Source organism: Nipponia nippon, unplaced genomic scaffold (assembly GCF_047370975.1).
Source record: "Nipponia nippon isolate SJK-2023a ecotype South Korea unplaced genomic scaffold, ASM4737097v1 scaffold_3, whole genome shotgun sequence".
NCBI classification, from domain to species: Eukaryota; Metazoa; Chordata; class Aves; order Pelecaniformes; family Threskiornithidae; genus Nipponia; species Nipponia nippon.
The window spans coordinates 58207087-58231473 of NW_028262347.1; the positions used below are offsets into that span (position 1 = coordinate 58207087).

Sequence of the window (24387 nt, forward strand, 5' to 3'; positions counted from 1 at the left end):
GCTTGGAGGAAAAAACCCATGGTCATAACCCCCCAAAGTGATAAAGGGCTGATGACCTTGTGTGTTTGTACCTGGTGGATAAACTTGTTTCTTTGCACCATCTAGGTGGTGTGTGTGATGCCTGGGGCTAGTTTTGTAGATGGGTTGTTTGCACTCGTTGCCTGTGTTTTGAGGGAGGCAACTCATTCCCGCAGGACTACTGATTCTTTGCCCCCCCGCCCCCCTCCATGTACAGTGTTCGTGGGTTTGGTGTCCTGTCCCTGAGGCTGTTGTATGCACGTGAGAAGGCTAGGGGCAGTCCTGTACTTGCTGGATTTGGATTTGTGTGAGGTTATTTCTCTCCCAACAGAGAAAAACGTGCGGAGGGGGCAAAGGAGCTCACCACCCCTCTATAGATCTGCAGGTGTGAGATAGATGGGGTAATTACATGGTTCTGTACTTATGCAATAACTAGGAGGATGGGGAGATGGGCCACAAGTGAGCGTCTTTAGATGCAACAGGACAACTAGGACAGGCTGGATGGGGCTCTGAGCAACCTGATCTGGTTGTAGATGTCCTTGCTAATTGCAGGGAGGATGGACTAGATGACCTTTAAAGGTCCCTTCCATCCCAAAGCATTCTGTGATTCTATGATCACAATATAACACATTTAATAATAGTGCTGCTTGCAGTGGGGTGTATGTGGCAGAGTAATTTCTCTACAGTTCTTGGACTGCATGAAGAAAGTTATTAGTTTCCCATCAGAGGTTACATGTGTTTGTATGTCTGTACCCGTGTACATGTGAGTGCTGCGGGTGGCAGGGTTAGATGACTATTTTCCTGGAAGCTGTTGCAAGCATGTTGATATTTATGCTGAGGGAAATGTCTTCACCCAGCTGTTGGGTGTGTGTATGTTTGTGTGAGGCAGGGGTGCAGATGGTGTCTGTTCAGCTGCAAGTGGAGGCTCCGGAGCATTTCCATTTGTTGTTGCAACCTCTATCCGCGCCTGTGTGAAGGACACAGTCAACTGGCACGGGAACATATGGGTGTGAATTGGTCATGAGTAAATGTAGGTGTTGGGGCAGGTTTCTAACACCAGAACAGCCTCTGAGCTGGGAGCAAATAGTCTCACAGTGCTAGGATGGACCTTGAGACATTTCTCAGCGAGATTATATGATGTGGTTGCCTGGAATAGCAGGAGACTGGATTGCACATCCCAAGAAGCCAGCTCCCATCCAATGTCCTATGTTCCCAAGTTTCTTTGCAGCTGTTGCATGTCTGTGTGTGTCCGAGTGAGACGGGCAGTCCTTCCACAGCTGCGGTGAGTGCGAGGGATGCATCGTGTCCCTTCAGTCATGGTCTGTGTGTCTGCATGTTTGTGCAGGGATTATTTATGTCTACCTGCCATGTATGTTTGTGCTTTCTGTGGAGGAGCTGGGGAGTAATTTCTTAAGAGTCACCCTGTGTTTGGTAAGGTGGTTTCCTAGCAGCTATTGCCTGTGTGCAGTATCTGGGGGCTGTGCTGTGGCTGGCTCCCCAGCACCTGGTACACATGGATATTTGTTTCTGACTGTAGGCAAGATCTCCATCAGTGATGGCATGCGTGGGTTTGGGCATAGGGAGGTGGAAGGTCTTCCAGTAAGCTGTCGCATGTACGTGAGGTTATGTGGTTACAGGTTATTCCTAAGGAGCTGTTGCATTTCTGTGTGCGGTGATTTGAGGAGGTGTATGAAATACAGTCCCCCCAGAGCAGTCGCATGCGTGAGTTTGTGTGTGGATGAAAGGTTTCCTCCACCTCCTGTTGCATTTTTATATGTCGATTTTCTTAGCGAGTACTGCAGGGGCATGTATCAAGGTGTAGTTTCCCACGGCTGTTGCACGTACCTGTGTCAGTAGGTGTATAGCTGTTGCATGCATACATGTGTGTATGTAGCTCCTCAGGAGCTGTTGCTTGTACCTGTGTCATTCCTAGAAGCTGTTGTATTTTCATGTGCGTGACTTGATTCTGAGAAGCTGTAGCCTCTGTATGTGTGTGTGTGTTTGATTCCCCAGCAGCTGGTGCTTGTGTGTGTTCCTGGGAAGCTGTTGCATGTTGTGTGTAGCCCTTCAGCAGCTGTTACAAGGAAATTGTGTGCGTGTGCAGCAGCTGTTGCATGCGTGCTCGTGTCTCCGGTGGAGGCCCACCCCTTTCCGCCTGCACCGGAGCCGTGGCTGTGCAGGAGAGGAGAGCTCAGAGCCGGCTCCATGGGAGAGGGACCTTTGCCTGTCACAGCCTTTCCAGCTGGGAGAAGCAGTGCCGGCTCTGGTCCCAGAGCCCTATCAGCCGAGCCTGTGGAGAATTAATCACTTGCGTTTTAAATGCCAATACAGCCCTTTCTGCCTTCTTCCCCCAGTGATGCGGATGCGGCGAAGGCAGCAAATCCTCCGGCTGTGTGTGCCCTCACTGGACTGCTGCTCCGTCCCTGCCTGTCGTGCTCGCGTGTGTGCGTGGCTGGGAGTGCTGCCTAGGTACAGCTGGGAATGAGACAGCTGTGGGGCAGGGGACAGAACAGCTCCAAGGGGTGACACAAGGTGGGGGATACCCCCCCCCCCCACATCCACAGGGCTGCAAGTTGCTTGAAGACAGGGGTCTTTTGTGCATCCTCTTCATCTCTGCCATGCCCCGTATGGAAGCTGGGAGCAATCGCCCCTCCAGAAGCAGGTATGTGTGCGTCTGTGTGTGTGTGGCTGACACATTTTTGTGTGCAGTCCTTGTGCAGCTGCCTCGCGTGTCCTCGGCTCCCTGTTGTCATCCGTGTCGCCTCTCGGAGAAGCGGCTGAGATTGGAGCGGGAGGACCGAGGTGGGGAGAAGGGCAGGATGGATGGATTGCCTTTCTCCGCCAGCCCATGCATGCGTTCCCTGGGGGGTGGATGTCACTGATCTGAGGATGAAGGCAAGGGGTGAGTACAAGGGAGATGGGGAAGTGGCCGGGGAGGGGGGAGATAATGCCCACATGGGGTGATAGGAGGGAGAGAGGCTTGGAGACAGGTCTCCCTTTCAGTGTGTGTGCATGTGTGTGCGTGCACTCGCTTAGGATCGAGATGCTGAATAGGTCCAGGGCTTGCTGCACGCAGCTGGGTTTGACTGGTCTGCTTCTATTCAGACCTTGCAAGAGGAGGGGATACATGTATATGTATGTATATATATGTGTGTGTCTGTGTGTGTGTATACATATATATGTATAGGTATAGCTCTGGGTATATTTATATACCCCCACACATACATGCATGTGCAGGTACAAATATAGATGCACAGACATATATGTATATTGCCTGCAGTTATGGGAAGGAGAAGGAGACAGCCTCATCTCACAGCACCCTGCTCCCTGCCTCTTTGCAAACTTTGTCGAGGAGCCTTTGCAGACAGTGCTCTGTGTGTGTGTGTGTGCCTGTGTGTGTGTGCATGGTGTGAACATTCTCCTGGTTTGGATGCAGGGGAGTGAGTAAATCTCTGCTCTGCTTTTACACTGCTCTGCTTGGAGGCTGACTGGCTTCAGAAAAGTCATTGCGTGGTGTCTGTCGGGTGTGTGAGTGTGTGTGTGGTGGTGGTGGGAGCTGGATATTTATGTAGGGGCCCAGGACAGCTACTTGAATGCATACATACGTATATATGCATTGCTTGCAGGGTGTCTGCATGCCCATTTATTCCACCAGAGAAAGCATGCCCACATTTTTATGCATAAGGATCCTCCTGCTTTGGGGCATGGGATGGGGGGAGGAGAAGCTGAATGAATGAATGGGAGCAAGAGGAGGGGGAAGGAGGAGGTGTGGGGGTGGGGGAGAGAGACGAACAGACGCATCCTATTCTCATCCCAGGACAAGCAGGAGTGCACAGCTGCTGCTGTTCCCATTCCAGAGCTTGGATCTGGCTGGGGAAAGGCAGCATAAATCTGCTAATGCTGCAGCAGGCAGCATATTTGGGAGCTGCTGTGCGTAATGCCCTCTCATGTGTGTGCTGGTGTGGCTCCCCCCTACTTCTGCATGCATGCATGCAAGCACACGTGTGTGTATTGCATGTGTGTACGTGTGCAGAGGTGGCTATGCATGAACAATATGCTTGCAAACATCCTTGCAAGCACCCAGGGCAGGAGGTGTTGGCGATGGGGAGGAGAGTGTCGCTTGTGCACTGCAGGCGCGTGCATCTTGCAGCCACTCACAGCCCGCGGTCCATTGGCACCCACTCTGGGCTCACACAAGCGTCTGCTGCTGGGGGCTGGTGTGTGCACACAAAGTGGGTGCACATGTGCAGGCCAGACTTAGGAGCTGCTCCCCCTCCTTTTCCCCTAAAGGCTGGAGAGCACAACCCTTCTCCCCACCTTGGAGGTAGGGAGCTATACACCAAGCTATGGAGCAGGGAGAGGATTGCTGAGATTGGAGGGGGGGGGGGGTAAAGATTATGTAGGGAGTGGGGAGGGGGGGGGTCCATATTCCTGGATGGGGGCCTAGGGGACTGGGGAGCCTGGCTGCATTGCCTGCTGCGAGCCAAGGAATTTGTCATGCAGCAGGAGGTGGGAGGGAGCGGGAGTGTGTGTGATATGGGGGAGATGGGGTGGAGGGGGAGAAAGGGGGCTGTGCCAGGGTATGAGGAGATTTCTGGTGACCTGCATCCCCCCCGCTCCCTGGTCCCCCCACACACCATCACTCCTGAGTCCCAGGAAGCGCAGCCTGACAGCATCACTAATGTAATATTCAAAGGAAGCTTCATTTGCATGGAGCATGCATTATTAATATATTTAAATACAGCCCCCCTCTCGCCTCCCCTCTCTGTGCAGACCGTACCAGCAGCAGTGAGGAAGCTGCAGGGAGTGGAGGGGTGCCGATGCGGTGCTGGGGGTGAGAAACAGCCACTTTAATCCCACTATTTTCCCCAGCCTAGAAACCTCCCTGCTCCAGCCCCTTCCCCTCTGCCACCCCATTATTTTCCTTTGGGAGGTGGTTGGCTTTCAGGGCATCCAACCCACAAGCGTGCAGATTTGTCAGTATGAAGTGAGCTGCCTTCATTGCTCTTACCCGTCAAAAACTACGACACCAGGGGAAGAACTGTGGATGCGTGGCCTTTCCCTCTCTTCACCCAGCTCCAGGCAAAGTGGGTATTTGGGAGTACGCTGTCTGATCTGCTGCGCTGGTGCAAAGCTAAGCTGTGGAGCAGAAGCCTCTTGGAGGGTAGAGAGGGCGTTTGGGAAAGGGGGCATACAGAGGTGTAATTTTTGCTGGGGGGCAGATTGTGGTTAAAATTGGAAAGGTAAAAATCACAGGCAGAGGGGGAAAGCAGGAAGGAGGGAAGCATAGCTGTGATGATGTCTGTGATATTTGTTCCTACCTGGGTCATGTCAGAAGCCAGATGCAGCTCCAGGCAGAGTGCAGCTGCCTCATCTGACCCTGTTGAAGAGTGGTGGAGAGCACTGCTCACCTGGGAAAAAAGCTAGTGGTCACATCAGGGCCTGTTGAAACCTCCCAGTGCTGTCAGCAGCTGTGTCAGAAAATATTGGCGCATTTGCTGAGAGAGGGAGACCCAGCTGCTCTCTCCCTCAGCACAAATAGTGTGTTTTTCCCTCGGTCCCCTGTAAGTGTGGGCCTGGGCTAAGTTGTTTCTTTTATTAGTGTGAGGGAGGGCAGAGGACATGCAGGGAAGACCTCTGTCCTCACACTCTTGTGAGCTGAGAGGCGCCCTGCTCTGGGAAATGGGCGTGATGTCCCCCAAACACACTTGCAGCCCTCACCCATGCCTGGGCACCAGAGTAGGACAGGAGCAGCTTAGGTGCAGAGCAAATGTGCTCCAGGAAAATATCCCCTTTTCTGGGAACAGAGGAGCTTTTGCTTTTCTCCTCCACAGAGAAGCAGAGCTGTCCTGGACAGTGAGGGATCCCAGGCTGCCAGCATGTATGGGGAAAGCTGGAGCTTCCCCAGTAGCACTGCGGGTTCTGCTGGTGGGGACTGTCCAGGCTGGTCCCGATGCTGAGTTACAGCGGGTGCTTGACCTCTCTTAAGGGTTCTGCAGGGGCAGAGCTCAGTGTCCCCCAACGCCTTTCCATGTGGGAAGAGGGGTGAAGGAGGACGTGGAGTTGTGCCACTGAAGGGAGGCAGGCTGAATGCATGGGAGCCACCTCCCACGCTGCTGGGAGCAGACCAAAGGGCTGTGACCCACCTCTAGCCCTTTCTGTCTGCTGGTTCAGGATGGGTTTCCTGCAGTTTTGAGCCAGATGAAGGCTGTATTTAAAGCCCCAGATGAGTCAAGCTTGGCACTTTGGAGGTGACAATGACTGTGGGACTGCTGTTGTGTTTGCTTCAGTGGTGAGATGGTCTGGCAGCAGTTACAGCTTCACTTTAGCAGAGCTGCATTTGTGTCCTGGCTTTCCTGTGCTCCCCAGCCAGTGTTAGTTTTGTGGCTTGCTTTGCCATTCCCTGACCTCCTCTTTCAGGGATTATAGCAGCTCTTTGGGTCTCCTGGGAGCTCAGGGGTACCTAGACATTGCCCGAGATGAACTGCTTTCCTCACAGACAGGACTGACCAAATAATTTTCTGTCACTGAAGAGAAATGACCTCATTTGCTCAACACTCATAAGCCAAGAGGAAACCCAGTTCCAGCTGACCAGCTGAGGTACAGAAGGAGGGAAGGGCAGTTGTCACTCTTTCCACGGCATTATATGGGGTGGAAAACAAGCTATTAGGAGCCAGGTTGAGGTGAATGACTTGATGGGTTTGGTCTATAGATGTTGCCTCTTGCAGGGAGTCTTTAAGGTTCCCAGGCAGCCCTGGTCTGGGCAGACACAGTGGCTACGTTGTGCCTTATAGCATAGCACCAGATGCCCCGGAGATAGGCATGGGATCAAAACCTCGTAGGACAATCTGTCCTGCTGTTGAAGGTGGGGTCCATCCATCTTCCTGTGCTGACCCAGGTGATGTGCTGGGGCCATTCCTTCCTGTCTGCAGTCACCCTGGGGAATACACCTCCAGCTTTTCAGCCTGGAATTTTGTTCCAGGCGACACTTTTGGGAGCTGATGGTGCAACATGAATTTCACAGAGGTGAAAAGATGCGTTGGGGGGCCAAGAACCCATGTTCTTCCCTACACAGAGACACACACACACACAAGGTTAACACCCATCTGGTTTTGGTAAGCTGTAGGGGAAGGACTGTTTGCAAGAAGCTGTGGGTGCTTTTGTCTCCTGTGGGTGTCAGTTAGTCTGACAGCAGAGAGATGGAGCAAATACCGTTGTGAGGAAGGATCATCAGTAACGTGACTTGAGGAGGGGGTCACAAAGTAGCAGGAGGGATCCCTAGCTCTGCCACAGCTGGCCCGTGGGCAAGTCCCTTCCTTCCCCTCTATACTCCTCAGCATTCACTTCACTTCTGAATGGCTTGGGTGATAAGCTAATCACCATGGAAGGCACTATAGATGTGCAGACTGTGTCTCCGGATGGTGTACAGGCTACCAGTTGCCTTAAGGCAAGGTGTCATATGTTTGTATTCATTCTTTCCATGGCTCATGCGCTCAGTCTGTAGACCAGATGGGTCAGAGCTGCCTGTGTATTTTTAGGTTACTATGAGGACTCCATGAGCTATCCTTCCTCTGGCAACATTGGTGTATGCATGAGGACATACATGTTTGTGAACAGGGAAGGAACCATTTTCTGCTAGGCTTTGTCTGTTCTATCCTCTTGTATGCACAGGTTACACCTGTGCGTGCACAAAGTCTGTGTGCCCATGTAAGTCATTCCCTCCTCAGCTTTGTCTGTATTATCCACATATACGTGTTCCTGTGTGCATTTGTGTATGTGCCTGTGTGATGCAGGTAATTGTATGTGGGTTTATTTGTGGAGTGAGCACATGTGTATGTGTGTCTATATGCACCTTTTCCGTCTCTTGGACTTGATGTCTCTTCTTGAGGTGTGTAAGTATGTACGTGTTTGTGGTTGTGTGCCATGTTCAGCTGGAGGACATTCATCCTACTTGTCCATGTATCTTCTCCTCCCCACCTTTCATGAATCTGCTTCCTCACCCTGGGGAGAGGTCCTGTGCTTTAAGAGATAGTCTTGAGTTGTATTACCTGGTGCCACATGTATGAAGTGAGTTAGCTTTCCTGACATCTGTGTACTCAAGTACATCCAGAAACATGTTATTTCCAAGGCTTTAGTGAGACCAGTCTGGAAAACGTGGCAGTCAAACCTGGGTGCTATGCTAGCTGAAGGAGGGTGATAAATTGGACGTAATTCAGAGAAGAGCAACAAAAATGATGAAAGGGATGGAGGGACTTATTTACGAGGAGAGATTGAAAGAACTAAATATGTAGAGCTTGGCTAAATTATGATACGATAACAGTTTATGAGTATTTGAGGACTGTAAACACCAAGAAAAGGAAGAGATTATTTAAGGTGGCAAAAGATGGGCAAAGTCAGAGGTATGGGATGAGGCTGAGCAAAGAGGAGAATATTTGGCTGGCTCTGAGGATACATGCAAACTTCCTGGTGTGAGTGCTCAGACCGACTATGAAATAGTCTGGCAGTTTTATGGAGACGCAACTGCTTGCAGCAAGGAAATACATGGTGGTGAAAAGGCGTGGAGGGAACAAGCTAGACTTGGCCAGTGGTGGAGGTGATCTGCAAGGCCTCTTCATATGCAGCATTGCCAGGAAAATTGTGAGAGATATTTGATTGTCTTTCACCTTTTATTGATTCCCTCTCTCACAGCTGGGGAAAACCTGCAGACACTGTTGTTGAGGGAGCAGAGAGGTGGTACAGGAGGAATGAGTCAATGGAGTCTGATGGAGGTGGAGGGCATTATTCCCTCCATCTCTCCATCCTCTCTGGCTGGAGAAGTAGTCTAGGGAGCAGTCCTGTAGGAAGTGCCTGTAGGTGAGAAGGGGCTTTGCCACAACAACTTTCTAGGAGGGTACAGGCTGAACCTACCAAAGCAAGTGGTTCCTTCTTTCCAGACAAAGATGGCTTGGCATGGGGACAGTGGGGTCAGGGGGATCAGACTTCCCTCCTCTGAATTCCTAGTCACAGATGGTCCAGAATTGGGACAACAAGGTCAGAAGGATTAACACCCCTCCTTTTTTTCCTCATTGCAGTCACAGGCCAGGAAAATTGAGTCAGATCATAATAAAAGGATTAGTGTGGAGAGGCTGCCGTGAATAGCGTGATAGACAAGTCAGGGAAATGGCAGGGAATTCAAGGGGGTTGGCCCTGTTACAGATGGTCTGCTGAAAGGGCTCTGTGTTTATCAACAGGGAAAGGGGATTTGGTCTTAAAAAGTCTGGAACAAGGCATCGAGGGGGCTAGCACTCAAGCACAGATGTTATTCCCAGCAAGGATCTGTACTGGGATGACTGGTTTAAATGACTTCAGACCTCCTTCCAGCTTTAAGGCAGAGGGAGAAAAAATCCTTCTTGGAATGGGCTCTCTTGTTTGCTCCCTTGCCCATCCATCTCTAATATGATCTAACACACCAAAATGATATTGTTACTCATAGCTACTATTTGCCCATCACTTCTGGGTCAGCCTGGCTATGGAAAGCCATAGGAATATAAGAAGGACCCTACTGAGCCAAGTCTGAGATCCTTCCAGTCCAGTATCTCCAACAGCGTCTGAAAGAGGGAAGAGCATAAAGATAGGACAACTGTGTAGGAGCACTTCCCCTGAACTCTTTTAGCCTCCAGTGATGTGTGGCTGAGGGACCTTGTGCTAGACGATCTGTTGTACACTTCATAGGTCTCTATGGATTTGTTTCTTCCCTGAATTTGTCCAGCCAATTTTTGAAGTCAGGTGAAGTTTTAGATTCCACAAAAATCTCATGGTACGAAGTTCTGCAGCCTAAACTTGCAGTGTGCAATGCAAGACCTCCTGTCAATTGTCTTGAACCTGTTACAGATTTAATTTCCTGACCCTTGATTCTTGGATGGGAAAAGACAGTTAATCCCTGTCCCCTCTACCCTTCCTGTGTCAGCCGTGGTTTTATAGACCTGTCTCATTTTATGGTCTCAACTGCCTCTTTTGCAGTAGCCCTTCACCTTTCATCTTTCTGCATCTATCAGCTGCCTCTTTCTTGGCTACAGCAGTGCAGCTTTGTAGTGACAGAAGGACATGGGGCATTGCTAGGTGGCAATTGACATTGCAGAGATGAGCTGTGCCACGTCCCACACAGGTGAAGACTTTTGTGTCAGCTGCAGTGCCATGGTGTAGGAGAAGGTGAAGAAGCTGGGCAAAACCTCTGAAACCAGTTGAGGGTGCTGTTGGCCATCACGACAGGACTGGGCAGGATCCTAGGAGGCATGAAAAATAGGAATGAGAATTTTGAAGTGGACTTCGGGATGTGGGGATAGCTTCTCTGACTGTGGGCGGTGGTGGTCAAGAGTTGGGACTGGTCAATACAGAGCTAGTGAGGGAACTGAGAGGTGATGGAGATCTGATTGAGGCTCTGACTGAAGGATGTTTAGATAAGCACACTGATGGTGGGAAAGTCTGTAGTCATGAGGGTCTTGGGAAAATATGGCTTGGATATTCTGCTGGTGTGATGGGCAGTGAAGGAGAGTGGGAGGAGAAGGTAAGAGGACATGGATTGCCTATGAGGTGGCTCTCAGGCCTAAGCACAGCACAGGGACATCTTGACCCACTTGAAAGATATAGCCAAGAGTCAGCTCCCAGGTCAAGACTAGGCTCTTCTATGGTAGATTGAGCGATTTAGCAACACAACCCTTGCTGAAATTAAGATTTTCTCATATTTCCTGGCTAGCTGAGACCCTCAGTGAGGTAGTGGAGAAAAGATGAACGAAAATGAAACATCAGCCATCTTGTGAGCAGTCTTCAAACAGAATAGGTTCAGAGGGAGGAAACAGGCTCATGCCAGAAAGAAAAAGGCCCTGGTGGGGTGCAACAACCTTGAAGTACTGGAGGGTACAGGGAAAGAAGGTGCCCTCAGTAGCCCTTATGACATTTCCTACAGAGGAAAACTGTTGTGAGTAACCTTTGAATTAAGGGCTGTAGGGGACTGAGGTGAGTGGTGGAAAGTCTGCCTAGATGCTGTCAAATGTGGGAGAGTGAGGGACAGTACTGTCAGCAAGGGGAGGAGATGAGGAGAGAGGTTTGGTGTGAAGGAAGGGGCAAGGGGTGAAGGCAGAAAGGCCTGAACAGCATCAGGAGAGACAGTGGTGGCGAGATCTCTGTAGCAGCCATTTACGTCTCGAGATTTCAGTCTCTGCTTCCCACTGGGTACCTGTCATGGGGCAAAGAACTCTTCTCTGGTCCCAGCAGCCTGTTCCCAGCCTGGTCACACCACGGGACAGTGCAGCTGCCTCACTCTTCCTTACAGACCAAGGAAGGTGGTGGGACGTGTTGTATCACACCATGTGCGCATACAGCTTTTCTGCCAGTACTCAAGTGTGGAGATGGTGAGGGAGAAGGTATTTTTTCTGCCTCCCCTCTCACTTTCTGTCCTTTGCTTTCTTCTGTCTCCTCCCCCATGCTGGTTGTAACCTTTCTTCCCTTCCCTGTCTGCTCACCTAACACTGGCTGCATCCTGTGTCTCTGTTTGTTTTCCTTTAATCCATGCGATGGATCAGTGACAGACCCCCACTGTAATTTTTTAAATCAAAGCCCTTTATCTTGAATTGAGCAAGGTCAGGGGAAGCTTCTTAAGGCATCAGTTGTATTTTCTGTCTCTGCCTCAGAGCAACTTAAAGGATGGCTCAACAGGATTAGTAGAAAGCGCAAGATTGGACAAATGGATTTGGCAGGGGCTGGCTGGTGGGCCTGGGGGAGTGGGAGCTTGCTGTGCTGGAAAGTGGGAGAGTTGGGCTCCGCTCAGGGCCTCCATTGTTGCCTGCTGCCCGCTGCGCCTCTGGGCACATGAAGGCAGCTGGGCTGATGCTGAGCACAGTCCTGACGCTGCCCTGGGAGAGAGCAGTCTCAGCCTGCAGCACCGCTCTTTGCTAAGCAAGGCTACTTAGCGCCGGATGGGTGCTTTAGGGCCAAGGCACAGGGGATATCGCTCTGTGCTTCAGGGATCATTGCCCCCAGTGCAAGCCTCTCTGCAAAGCCTAGAGGGACACGCTGATCACAACGGAGCTATGTACAGCTGGAATAGTGTGGGTCAGGCCTCAGGAACAAGCCAGGATGCCCATTCCCTGCGGTCGCAGGTCCCCGTGGCAAGCTTCCCACTCCCTCCCCAGCCTGCTGGGTGCTGCTGGAGGTGTGAATTAGCAGTCCAGAGGCACTGTCATTAGACTCTGCTTCCTTGGCTTGGCTTCTTCTGCTTCCCTCCTCCCCTGCTTTGTCTTATGCTTTTGCAAGTGCACGTTTTAGAAGAAAGTGTCAGGCTTGCGGGATGACAGAAGGGCAGCAGGCCATACGTGAGCTCTCCTTGCACAGCCTGGCTGGCACACTGTGCAGCCTCAACCAGTTTGTTGCCCCTGCTCCCCCAGCACCTCGCTGCTGTTGGCGGCACCAGTTCTCCCCTCCTCTCACCTGGGGCATCTCCTCCCCGGGGAGCGGTTGGGTCTGCCTGGGGTTGGAGAGGGTCTGCACCAGGCTGCCCGTTCGCTTGTGATGACCAAGCTAATTTGACCGGCCACCTGTGCACCCAGCCACCAGCCTGTCCCAAGACGGGGCCTGTCCCTTCCCTACTGCACAGTGAATCTTTGCCGAGAAGGAGCCCCAGTCCATTTGTTCTCTGATCCCGCCGGTGACTTCTTCCCTCCTTCACCCGAGCTCCTTCTGTTCTGTGCTGTCTTCTCAGTGTTCTGGGGCTCTGTGGTCAGAAAAGAGGCTCGTGAGAGGCATCTTCCCCACTGCAACCACCTACTACGGCCCGTTCCCCATCAGGCAGACAGTCTTCCTGGCACATCGTGTTCAAGGGCACACTCCCATCGTGTTATCCTATGTGCACACGTAAGGCAGCGTGAATTGAGTGTTCAAGGAAACAGAGAATCACACAACCTTGCCCTTGCTTTCCCAAGCCCCCCAGGCAGATGAGGTGGCTGGATTAGCCAGGGACATGGCTTCTTGTCCCCAGCGCAAGGATTTCCCCCACAGGACTTGCCACACCATCGTCCTCTCATTAGCAGCCCTTCTTCTCCCAAGCAGATGAAGGGTCTCTCTGTGATCCCGTTTCCTCCTTACTGTCCTCCTACACCAGCCTGGCTGCATGTCCCAGGGCTTGTTTTCGGTCTGGGGTAGCCCAGCCCCTCAGTGTGTGTTGCCCATAGGGGAAGTTCACACCGTTTCTGCACAGAAGAGGATTTGCATGCATGGTGGGGGAGAGACAGCCTGGCCTGTTTATTCTTAATGCTCCGTATTATCTCCATTAATAATGCCACCTCTGCCTCACATGCTAATTAAGGCTCAAGATTGTTAATGTAATAGGGAATTTGGGCAGAGACCACACAAGACTGGCTGGATTAAGTTAACCTTATGGACTGTTAATGGATCTCCTGGAGGGGCATTTCTGCCTAATGAGAATCCAGCTTGAATGGTAATCAGGGGCTCGCTCTCCGCACGCCCAGCGGAGCCAGGAAAGCTCTGCCAGGCGAGGGCAGGCAGGACACGGGAAAGGCATCAGCAGGAACTGCTCGTGAAGCTGAGGAGGGGAGAGAAGGGTGCAGGGCTGGGGGGAGAGATCTCGAGGTGAGGGAAGAGTTGGGGTGAGTGGAGTAGTGATGCTGGTGGTGCTGCAGAGGGGGAGCCCCAAATAGGTGCTGAGGCTGGCCCCATGCTTTTTGTAGTGGGTGTTTAAATATTAGCACAAAGTGCTACTTTTCCTGGTCATGATTGCCAGCAGTGAAAAGGTCACCCAGGCTACCTTAGCCCTGAGCAGGTCTCCTCCCTGGGAAAAAAACCTGGGAAGATCCTGGCCTGGCTCCTGGAGACCTGCACCGTGGGTCAAGGCTGCCACTACCCGGCGGATTAGAGAGCTGGATTTTCCCAGCTTGTCTTGTTGTACGGTGTGGGGGAAACGTTGGGGAATTGATCTGGCACTCTTATACGTAAAGGGTACATTGCCTTGCCGGTGAGCAACAAGGTGAAAGGCTAGGTCTCTGTTCAGAAGAAACCTGGGGACAAACTAAAGGGGACAAAATTGAGCTTAGAGGCTAGGCTTTCAGTGTATAGAGTTGGGTGATGTTTGGGGATATCACAGATTCAGGATTGCAGTCAAGGCAAAAGAGATGAAGCTTACTTAAGTGTTAGGCTTCATTTTCAAGGCAAAACTCTGAGATTCTAGGCGTGGATGAAACTGGGTCTTGCTGGGAACCCATGAAGCCTTCCAGGGAAGGTGTGCATATTTTCACATTTGGCTCCTGTGTGCTAGTTTTGTCCTCCAGAGGGAATAGGTGCGGACTGGGATATAGGGCAAAAGCAAAGTCTGAAATGGAGGCCAGTTGTTTGCATTTCAGTTTGGGAAGTTGAGTAATTTAGATCAGCCCCGGAACAAACATGTAGAGCTCAGGATAGGGTGTTTGGGAGGAAGGTAGTGATCTGCAGAATTGGTTAAAGGAATAAAGAAATGGCTTTGGGGTTTATCTTCTTGCTCAAATCCCACTGCCCCAGGAGGTGCTCCAAGTGGGCAGGCTCCATGCTTTGGATCCTAGCCTGGAGGTTACTCAGTACATGTGGGATCTGGCTGAAGGTTTAGCCTTCTGATGTGGGAGCAATGGCGGAGCAGCTAAGACATGTTGCTTTGGCTCCAGAGGCGTGAGTTTTGAGCTTTGCTGACTGCAATTTGTACAAAAGGTTTCTTACACCAAACCCAGCTGTGGGTGATTCTGGCTCGGGAATTGAAAGTCAAACAGGTATCACTGTAGCTGCAGGAGCCTCTTTGTATTCCCAGCTATAGGGACCACTGTCTCCCAACTCTGTTACCTTGAGCTGCCTTACCTGTGCTATGTCAACTTTAGATGGCCCACAGCTTGGATGTGAGCCATGAGTCTGGTTTGTGGTGCTCAGGCTTTGAGGGTGGAAGTTTGTGGGTTTGGATGAAATTTTGTGGGTTTGGGTGAAACTTTGTGGGTTTGTGATGCCGTTCCTGGGGGTTGGAAATGTGTGACAAGGACATGGAAAGGCAATAGCTCCAGTTCAGGTTGCCCAGTGAGGTTTTTCTTCACTTTCTGGCTCTTGGTATGGGAAGATACCAGGGAACTGCAAGGAAAGGAGTTCCCTTGCTGTGCGTTGGTGTGTGGGAGTTGGTTCCCAGGGCAGAGTATGCTGCTGCCAGTGAGCGAGGGGAACTGAGGGAAGGTGAGAAAGGAAAAGCAGAGACCAGGAGGAGAGGCAGCGCAGGAGCCAGACGGACTGTTCCACCCAGAGAGGGATCCCATCCCTGCAAACCTGTATGCCCCAGGGGTGCACACAGCACGTGCACACTTACCATAGTTTTGTGCTGTACTCATAGCATTGCTGTCACAAGGATGCTCACTCTGCAGGTGTGCAGTAACACACTGGTGTTGCACAGAGGTGTAAATGCTATCACACATGCACAAGACAACCCACAGAGGACACATCGCTCCCTATGACACCTCACAGGTGCACTGATGTTTTCAGCAAAGAACAGATTTGCACACTGTTCACCCTATAGTACAGCACTTGAATGCACACATGTACACCTACACGTTCCATACATCGATACCTGGAGTCCACCGCTCACAGCAGGCACATGCACAACACCAACACACAGATGCTCACTAGAGGCCACATGTTCCTGCACACTCATGTGCACACATGACACCATGTTGTCCATGTTGCCCCCTTTCAGCATTTTCCCATGCAGATGGCCTCACTCATGGCAACACTGGCAGACACATGTGGTTTTTTTGCCTTCCAGGTCTCCTTGCTTGCCAGCACAAAACAGGCATGTGAAGGTGAGGCCAAACACATCCCTTTGAGATTAACAAGATGAACACCCTACAGATGTACATGTGCAAACACACGTATGCATCCCTCTTGGTTCCTGTTTGCCTTGCTTTCACTCTCCCTTGTCCTTTGTATAGCCAGTCATGGTGCTCCTTCCATGCCCCTGAAGCACAGGAGCAGATGGTTTGGAGGTCAGTTTAGGATGATAGTTCCCTTTTCCACTAGTGGCTCTCTTCAGCTGCTTAGCTCAGTGCTAAGTATCTAGGAGATGAAGATCCTCCTTGCCTACCCACACATGACACCTCTGTGTTACTGCTCAGCACCTGTTAGAAATCCTGAGTCCAAAAGCCTCTTTAAATTGCCCTCATGACCGTACTTTAACCCAAGTAGCACTTCAGGCCATGGTGGCTTTTCCAGGCTCACCAGCATCTGTTAGCTTTGACCAAATGAGGCAACTCCTCCATCTCCACTGTGCTCTGTACACGTGCCTTGCTGAGGCCCAAGAGGCTCTCTCACTTGTCCCCTTTCAGCCTGCATTATTCATCTCCTGTAATGCACAATGGATGTTTGTGGGGAGAGGCATGCAGGTACAAATGAGCATAGTGCTGAGGAACAGACACTCCTAGCAAGCTGAAATTGCCTGGGTGCACAGGCCAAGTTTAGCTGAGAGACAGGAAATTTTTACTCCTTCAAAGCCCTTCTGAAAAATGAGTGGTGGTGGTGGTGGAGGTAGAGGGGAAGAGGGGGTGGTTTGGAGGGGTTGAGGTGGTGGTGGGAGCATGTTTCTTCTGGCTCCTCTTGTGCTGCCACATGAACATGTGTGTGGTGCGGGCGTGGGAAGGTGGGAGCGCTCTGGGGGTAGGTGTGAAGTAGGTGGCTTTGGGGAGCGGAGAGTTTGCATGCCTGAGTAACGGTGGGGAAGGTGCACTTGCATGCGCTGGGAAGGGGGCTGGGGGGTGTTTGGTGAAGAGCTGTGGGAGCAGGGTGCTGGGGAATGCGATGTGTGGGAGGGCAGGGAGTTCCTGGAAGAGGCTGTTGCAATGTACGCTTCACTGACTTGCACTGAGGTGAGTCTGTACCTGCTTGGAGCCCATGCCTGTCCAACAACACAGGACAAGAGCTAGTGGGACTCCTTCCTTTCTTCCTGACTTTGCTCAGGGGCAATCCACTTGCTCAGGAGTTGTCCAGAGAAGGGCTGGGAAGGCCTGTGAGTCTGGCTGGGGCTAGACCTAACTGCAACCCCTATGTTGCCTGTGTCTAAGTCACCCCTGTGCCAGCCCCTTCTTGTATATGGGCTCTTCGTTTTGTACCTGTTCCAGTACCCACTGCTCCAGTGATCCCAGTACAGCCACGGACCCCCCCGCACCACATGCCTGCGGTTGCACCTGCACCCAGCTGCTCTTCCCCTGCCAAAACCCCATGCTTTCCCATACCTCTCCCATTTCCTAGGGGCACACAGGTACACACGCTTGCCCTGGTGCTGAACCCTGATAGCTTCCCGCCTTCCACTCGCAGGATCTTGCTGTGACACTACCGAGCTTGTTAAACAAGCCTGGCAGAGCGCTCACCGCGCTGTCCCTTGTGCCAAGCCGATCTCCCCTCCTTCCCTTGCCCTGTCTTACCCACCTTGCGCATCACCTTGTCTCTCCTGGGGCCTCGGGGAAGCTGGAGCCTTCCTGGCCAAATCTCTGCTTCCTATAAGGGTTTATGTACTTCACCATGCTTAGGTTTTGCAGTCACGTCCCCTGATGCCACTATCAGCCAATTTCAGAGCACTTGGGGCTGGTGGGACCTTGCACTCTTCTTTGCATGCAAATGATGCACATCTGACACCAGAAGAAAGGAGGAAAGGAGAAGGGATGAGTGTGGATGCTTTTATAGGCTTTCTGCTCCACTGATTTTGCCCTCAGCAGCTGCAACACATGTCAGTGGACAGATACATGGGCTTTGCTGGGAGACGGTAGAATGGGCAGAACTAGAGAAAGTGCAAAAAAAGGGAAGATCTCAGAGATGGAGGCAGTTTAAGCAGAGTTGGTGTGGCAGCGGTATGTGTGTGTGTGCACATGCGCCCATGCAGGTACACAGAATAATACAGCTGTCTCCAAAGAGAGTTCCAGCTTCATAACTTTCAAGAATGTCATTTTTTTTGGTGAGTGGTGCTGGTTGTCTGTGTGTCATGTGTAGTTTGTGGTTTGTCTGCCTGTGTTGGATGTTGATGAGTATTTGTGTTTTCCATGTGACAGAATATGGCTGGTGTTTGATGATGCTGGGGCTAGCGTTTAGGATCCAGAAGGATGGTATGCCACTGTGTGGGCTGAGTTAGGAAGGTAACAGTATCTGATGCGATCAGTTTGTATGCTGCAGGCAATTCGTAAGCATAGTATATTTGTGTGTGATATGCAGCCAGTGGTGCTCGCTTGACTTGTGTTCTTAAGTGTGTGAGGATGTTTTATGTGCTTTTGTTTTCTTATTGATATGTGCCTTGTGATATGCTGGTGTGCTGTTTGCACTGATATAGATGTTTGCGCGCGTGTGTGTGTACGTGGCACTTTTTCTGGTCTTTGATATGGAGGTGGGCTTATTAAATGATGTGCAGTTGTGCAGTGACAGTTATGTATCAGTGGTGAGGAGTTTGTGTGTGGTAGATACGTTCGGATGCTCAGCATGCATTTGTGCAGTGGTCAGTATTCGCTGTGCTGTACATAAATATTTTTGCTGTGTACTCATATGAGTGGTGGAACAGGCTGGGTGGAGTTGATGTGGTTGTGTGATCATTGTCTGAAATATCACGTATGCGTGTTAATACAGCTGTGCAACCTTGTAGGTGCAGGATGTATGTGAAGAAGAGGAGCACCTCACCCTTTGGAGGGACTCTCAGTTTTTAGGGGTTGTATGCAAGGTGGTGCATGGGAGTATGAAAAGGTCGGGGGGGGGGTGTGGGGGGGTGTGTGTGTGGGGGGGGGTGTGTGTGTGCGTGTGTGTGTGTGTCTACAGCATGTGTGTAGCAGGCTGAGTGTGAACAACGTGCTTGTGGGGGGGCGTGCCCGGGTGATGTGAGCAGCGCTGGGAGGCGGCGTGTCTGCGTGCGTGTGGCCGTGTGTAGGCACTTCACCTTCTCCCAGCGCAGCTCCGTCAGCACTTTGCCCTGCACCGGGCCAGGTGCTGTCTCCTTTTTGTGTGCAGTGGGACAGCTAGGCTCTTAGGATACAGGCCATCCTCTTTCCATCCATCTGTCTGCTCTGCTGCCCGTGTCCAGTTGTCTGTTCCCATAATCACCGATACGCCCTGACTAGCTCACACCCCACACTGCCTGTGGACTCGGCAGCTGTGCATCTCTCTGTCCCTCCCACACACACACATTCACACACACACACACCCCCTGGATCTTCATCTGTGGTATATTCAGTTGCCATTGGAAACCTAAGAAAGAAGTGAATCTACCCTCCAAGTCTTAAGCTGGTGGTTTTTTTTCCTTTTTTTTTTTTTCCCTCCCCTTTCCTCCTCTCCTCACAGAAGGCGAAGTCATTCGCAATGAATCCATGGCAGCTTCAATCGAGCGGTGAGCTGGAGCACCTACTCACAGGCAACACCTTGATGTGACTGAAGAGAGGCCTTTCCCAGCACTCGCCGAGGAGAGCAGAGCCCTGGATTTACCTCCCGCGCACCCGGGCACCCCCAGCACAGGCACCGCGAGGTAAGCCAACCTCGGCACCTATGTCTGTGCGCCTCTCTCCATCCCTTCCTCCTTCTCGTTGCTTGTTCCCCAGAGGTGCGAGGGAGGGGAAAGGCAGGGGTTTCTGCTACATTGTGAACAAGATCAGCACCCCCCCTGCCCCCGTAATGGAGAGCTGCTCCCTCCCCTCCGACCCCCTTTCCTTGCAGCTCCGCATGCGTGTGCAGGGAAGGGTTGTTCGCAGAGCAGCCGGGGGAAGTGCTGTGGGTCCCCTGCACGCAGTCCCGAGTGCGTTCCCCTCCTTTTCCATCCCTCCCTTGGCACACACCTGTCTGCTCTTCTCCCTATGGCGTTTTCCTCCCCCTGCCCTGTTTCTCAGGAGAAGGGGCAGCCGGGCTGCTGGTACTGCAGCGGAGCAGCAGGCTGGTTTGGCCAGCAGCACGGCTGGGCTCTGCGGCCCTGGCCTGGGTCCCCTCGGGGATGCAGCTTGCAGCAGAGCAGAAGTGGGCATCACGCTACCGGGAGTGGGGCATGCGGCAGGGGGGTTCCTCCTCCCTCCTCATCTCACGGATATTTTGGGTATCCCTATTCCCCACGGAGGGCGCTGGCCTCCATTTCCTAGTCAGGTGCCTCCTCTGAATACCCAGCCCAGTCTAGCACAGCTTTTGGGGTGATGGTCATGCTCTTTGTCACTGCTTATCTGCTATCCCCTGGTGCTCCTGCCCGGCTGGAAGGGATGTTTTCCTGCCAGAGACAGTGTGTTTCATAACCTGGGAACGCCATGTGCCCTGCACAGGCAGTGAAGGGGCCCTGTGCAGAGTCTGACCCATTTTGGGGCGCAAAGCTCTTGGGAGGACCTGAAAAGGCCTCCCGCGGCCTGGGGCTGCCCTCGGTGCCCCTTTTCCCAGCTCCTCTGCAGGGAAGGCAAGAAGATCAGCCGCACTATTTCCATGCCATGTCTCTGTGCTGCTGGAGCTGCTGCGGCGTGGGGATGGGAGGGGAGTGGGGAGCAGGGAGCAGGGAGCAAGGAGCAGCTGTTTCTCCCATTGCCTGGGCGGGCCCAGCCGCACTGCCGGCCCTCAAGGAGCACGGACGTGCCTGGAGGTGCCTTTCCACAGAATAAGACCCTAAGGCAACAAGCTGCTGGCAAGGCAGCGGGCAGAGTGCATCCTCAGGAGAGTGGATTTTGAAGGGGAGGTTTGGGGGTTCGCACCTGCCAGGCTGTGGTTTCAGGCTCTGCACAGGCTCTGGCAGACACTGTGGTTTTCTGAGTCAGATTTTGGGGCTGCTGCATTTCTTCAAGGGGAAGGGGCCGGCAGGGTCTGTGCTGCGCAGCCCTGACAGTGGTTCTGGTGTGGTGTCCCCTGAAGGAGGTGATGGGTTGCTCCCCTCCTGCCCAGGTCCCACCTGGTGATAGGGGCAAGGAGGGTGCATCTTCCAGTGCATCTCCCTGCTGCCACCGTGGGACCCTGCCATCAGCCCTCCCCAATGTCTCCCTCTCCAGCTGCCCCGACACTTCCCCCTCCACCCAAACCACTGCCTTCAACTTCTGTCTGGTGGCACCAGCTATTTTTCTTCTTCTCTTGGGGGACGCCTGAGCCTTGCTTTTCCCTCTTTCAGCAGTGCCCCTTCCTCGCTTCCTCTCCAGCACTTCCGATCCCTCATGACCCCTCGGCACATGAGGGATCGGCAGGAGAAGCTTTGGGCAGCCTCGGGAAGGGCTGATGTTCCCTGGTGGGATTGTTTCTGGATGCTGCTGCCGGCTGACAATACTGTGAAGTGATCTTTTCCCCTGTGGTTCACACCCTTCAGCGTGCGCGTGTGTCTATGTGTTGCGGGTGATGGAGTGACTGTAGCATTGTTGATGTGTCACTCTTCCTCTTGGCCAGGGCCTGGCAGGGAGTGTGACCATGCAGTTGCACTCGGTTTCATTACTGGGGAGTTTGCAGAAAGCAAGCTCCTCCCGGATGGAGCCTCTGAAGCCAGTTGGCACTAGTTAAATTCCTCAGCCCTCTCAGGACATGGCTTTGGCACTGGCTCAGGGTGGACAGGACAATAAATCCAGCTCTAGGAAGCTTGGTACTGGGTCAAAACTGCTGTGACTACATGGTAGAAAATGCTGATCCAGTATGAACTCACTCTGCTGCTTCAGATTTGTTTAGAAAACAACGTTGGCTTAACTCTGTACTGGCAAGGTTTACGTTGCGTTGGGTATTATCTGTCTGTACCACTCTAGCTCGATGCTGGCTTGAGTGTTGTTTGTCCTTCCACATCTGGCACGCACTCCGGATCGTGTGTGCTCTGGCTAATTTGACAGATGCAATTGCACGCCGCAGCCAGCCTCGTTCAGTCCCTCCTGTTGGGCAAGGCAGTTTGCAAGAGGGTTGAATTACAGTCTTAGCAGGGAGCAAGCCATGTCCCACACCAGGCAGCTGCCCTCCCCTTTCAGGAGTTACAACAGCCCTTGTCTCCCAGGTGCCTTGAGAAGTGATGCACAGTGAGGCAGAAACCCAGCTCTCTGTAGCTCCATCTCTCCTAGCACCACCTCAGGTCCAGGGACATCCTAGAGAGACAAGTATGTCCTCTGGCTTGTGGCCACATCTCTGCCTGGCTCTCTCCAGGGGCTTTTAGGCTGTGTCTCACATGCTGCCCGCTGCCCTGGAGAGCGTGTGCATGGGGACGAGAGGATGATGCCAGCTGGGAGGAGGGCAGGCATCATGCTGAAGAGGAAGGGGAGGGAAGCATTGTCTCAGCAGGAGGATGCTGGTCTCCAGCCCTCACCACCCCACAGCCCCGTGGTCAGTGCACAGGGCCCAGGAGAGGCATTATCGTTCCTCACAGGATCATTTTGGAAGAAAATGGGGTTGCACTGTGGGCGGGAGCTGAGGCAGGCCCGTCGGAGGCAGGTGCTCACTTGGGACAGAGTACGAGCGCAAACCCTTACTGTTACGCTGGAGGGGCTTTTTTCAGATCTGTCACTCAGGTGCTTGTGGTGTTGAGGGAGTGAAAAGGGCAGGAAGGTGGAGAGAGGTGGTTCGCCTCGTGCTTGTGTGTGGACATGTGCAAGTGTCTGGTGATAAGGAGGAGCATTTGCTGACCAGGTTTTGCAGTCTGAAGCCAGCTTTACTTTAAAGCCCAGCAAGATGAGCTTTTGGGGGGGTGAAACCAAGTGAAGACACCGCCTACAAAACCTTGTTGCTAAGGACTCCTGAACCCTAATCCCAGCGAGGTGTCTTACCAGTCACCACGCTGTGCCTCAGTTTCCCCTGCCTTTATGTGGGGTAGGTTGTAGCCACAAACGCTGGGGGAGAGGAGGAGGATGGGGAAGGGGGATGTGAAGGCATGCTTACCATTTGCACGGTGCTTCAGGCTGCGCAGAGGGATGCTGTGGGGAAAGGGAGGTGCAGCCTGCGGACTCTCTGCTGGCACGGCTGCGTGCTGACCTTCGCAGGGGGCTGGATGCTGGAGGAGAATCCGTAATGACTGGGGTGCTGTGTGCCAGGGCTGAGGCAGTGATTCACTCAAGCCTCTGTTTGTTTGGGAAGAGAAAGGGAGTTTGTGGCTTGTCACTTGGGAAACAGTGTGGGGATTCAGCGGCGGAGGGCAGGCTTCTTGGCTGGGCCTCCCCGAGCAGCCACGCCGTGTGTCTGTGTGTGTGTCAGGGGAGCAAAGGGGACCCTGGTACAGGCCATGACTGGCGGCCGGCCATCCCCAGCCCCCATCACTTCACCTCCCCCCTGCACCCTCTGCACAGGCACTGCTGACCGGCTGAGGACAGCCCCGAGATGCACATACATGTGTGACCTGCGTGCATGAGGCAAGGGAGAGGAGTAAAAGCCTTGCTAGAAGAGCACCTGGATGGGATTCATGCTACCTTCCTGCCCGGCTTGGCCTGTGCGCGGTAGCACAGCATCCGTGTGGGTGTCCATGCTGCTTGAGCCCAGCCCAAGCCGGCACTTGCAGCAGGGTTGTGCCTGGTGTGTGGGGCCAGGTCACAGGCCGGGGAGTTGTGTGGGGTTAACTTGGGGAATGAAGAAGGCCTCTTCTGCCCCTGTGCTTCTCCCCTGTCTCATCCCTGCTGTGCTTCGTCAGGTGTGAGCCCTGCCTTGTTTCTCAGAGCTGGAGCCTGCAGGCAGTGGAGGGAGATGTTGCTGAGAGAAAGGGAATTGCGAGGCAAAAATCCCATAGGGGTATGGAGGGGATGGAGACACTAAGAAGGAGGGAAGACCTGAGAGAAAAAGGGCAGAAGAAGAAAAGGAAGAGATGTGTGGAGAGCGAGGCAGGAAGAAAGCAGCATGTCTCTGTGGTGACAATGTGGTGTGGAATTCTCTTATATAGATAATACGGGCTAGAGTTTGACCTGACCATGTTTGCACTGGGCGTGGATGTGGTCTGAAAAGCTGTGGCAGGAGGACCAGCTCTGCACTGAGACTACTCGTCTCCCATCCACCTCCTTAACCCAGGCAATAACCAGCCTGAGATTCCCTTTTTCTGCCCTGAGCTGTCTTCTCCTGTGCATGTTCCTCTGCTCCGGATATGGAGGAGGGAGCATGGCTGAGAAAACCCTCTTCGTGTCCTCTGTCCTCCTGCTCCTGGCCCTGTGGAGCCAGAGGAGGAGAGCATGCTGCCCAGCACTGCTGGGAATTGCCTTGGTCTGTACTGGAGGGGTGTTGGTAATGTCTTAGAGGGAGTCACAGACTTGCCTTTACACTACTCCCCAGAAATACTTATGGCCACGTTACCTCACACAGGCAATGTCTGCAGGGAATGAATTCAACACGCTACATGAGGTAGAATTTTCTCTACAATTGCCCCATCAACGTGTTCATGTAAGAGCTGAACAGCAGCAATTAGGT

The 24387-nt window shown here is 52.7% G+C and overlaps 1 long non-coding RNA gene across 1 annotated transcript in view; it reads left to right on the top strand.

Moving 5' to 3' along the window:
- The first annotated feature begins 2214 nt into the window (after positions 1-2214).
- LOC148054659 (uncharacterized) overlaps positions 2215-24387 on the top strand; it is a 53612-nt gene continuing 31439 nt past the window's right edge. The window contains exons 1-2 of the long non-coding RNA XR_015706157.1: positions 2215-2680; positions 19372-19552. This is a non-coding gene — a long non-coding RNA (uncharacterized LOC148054659). The remainder of the gene's footprint in view (positions 2681-19371; positions 19553-24387) is intronic.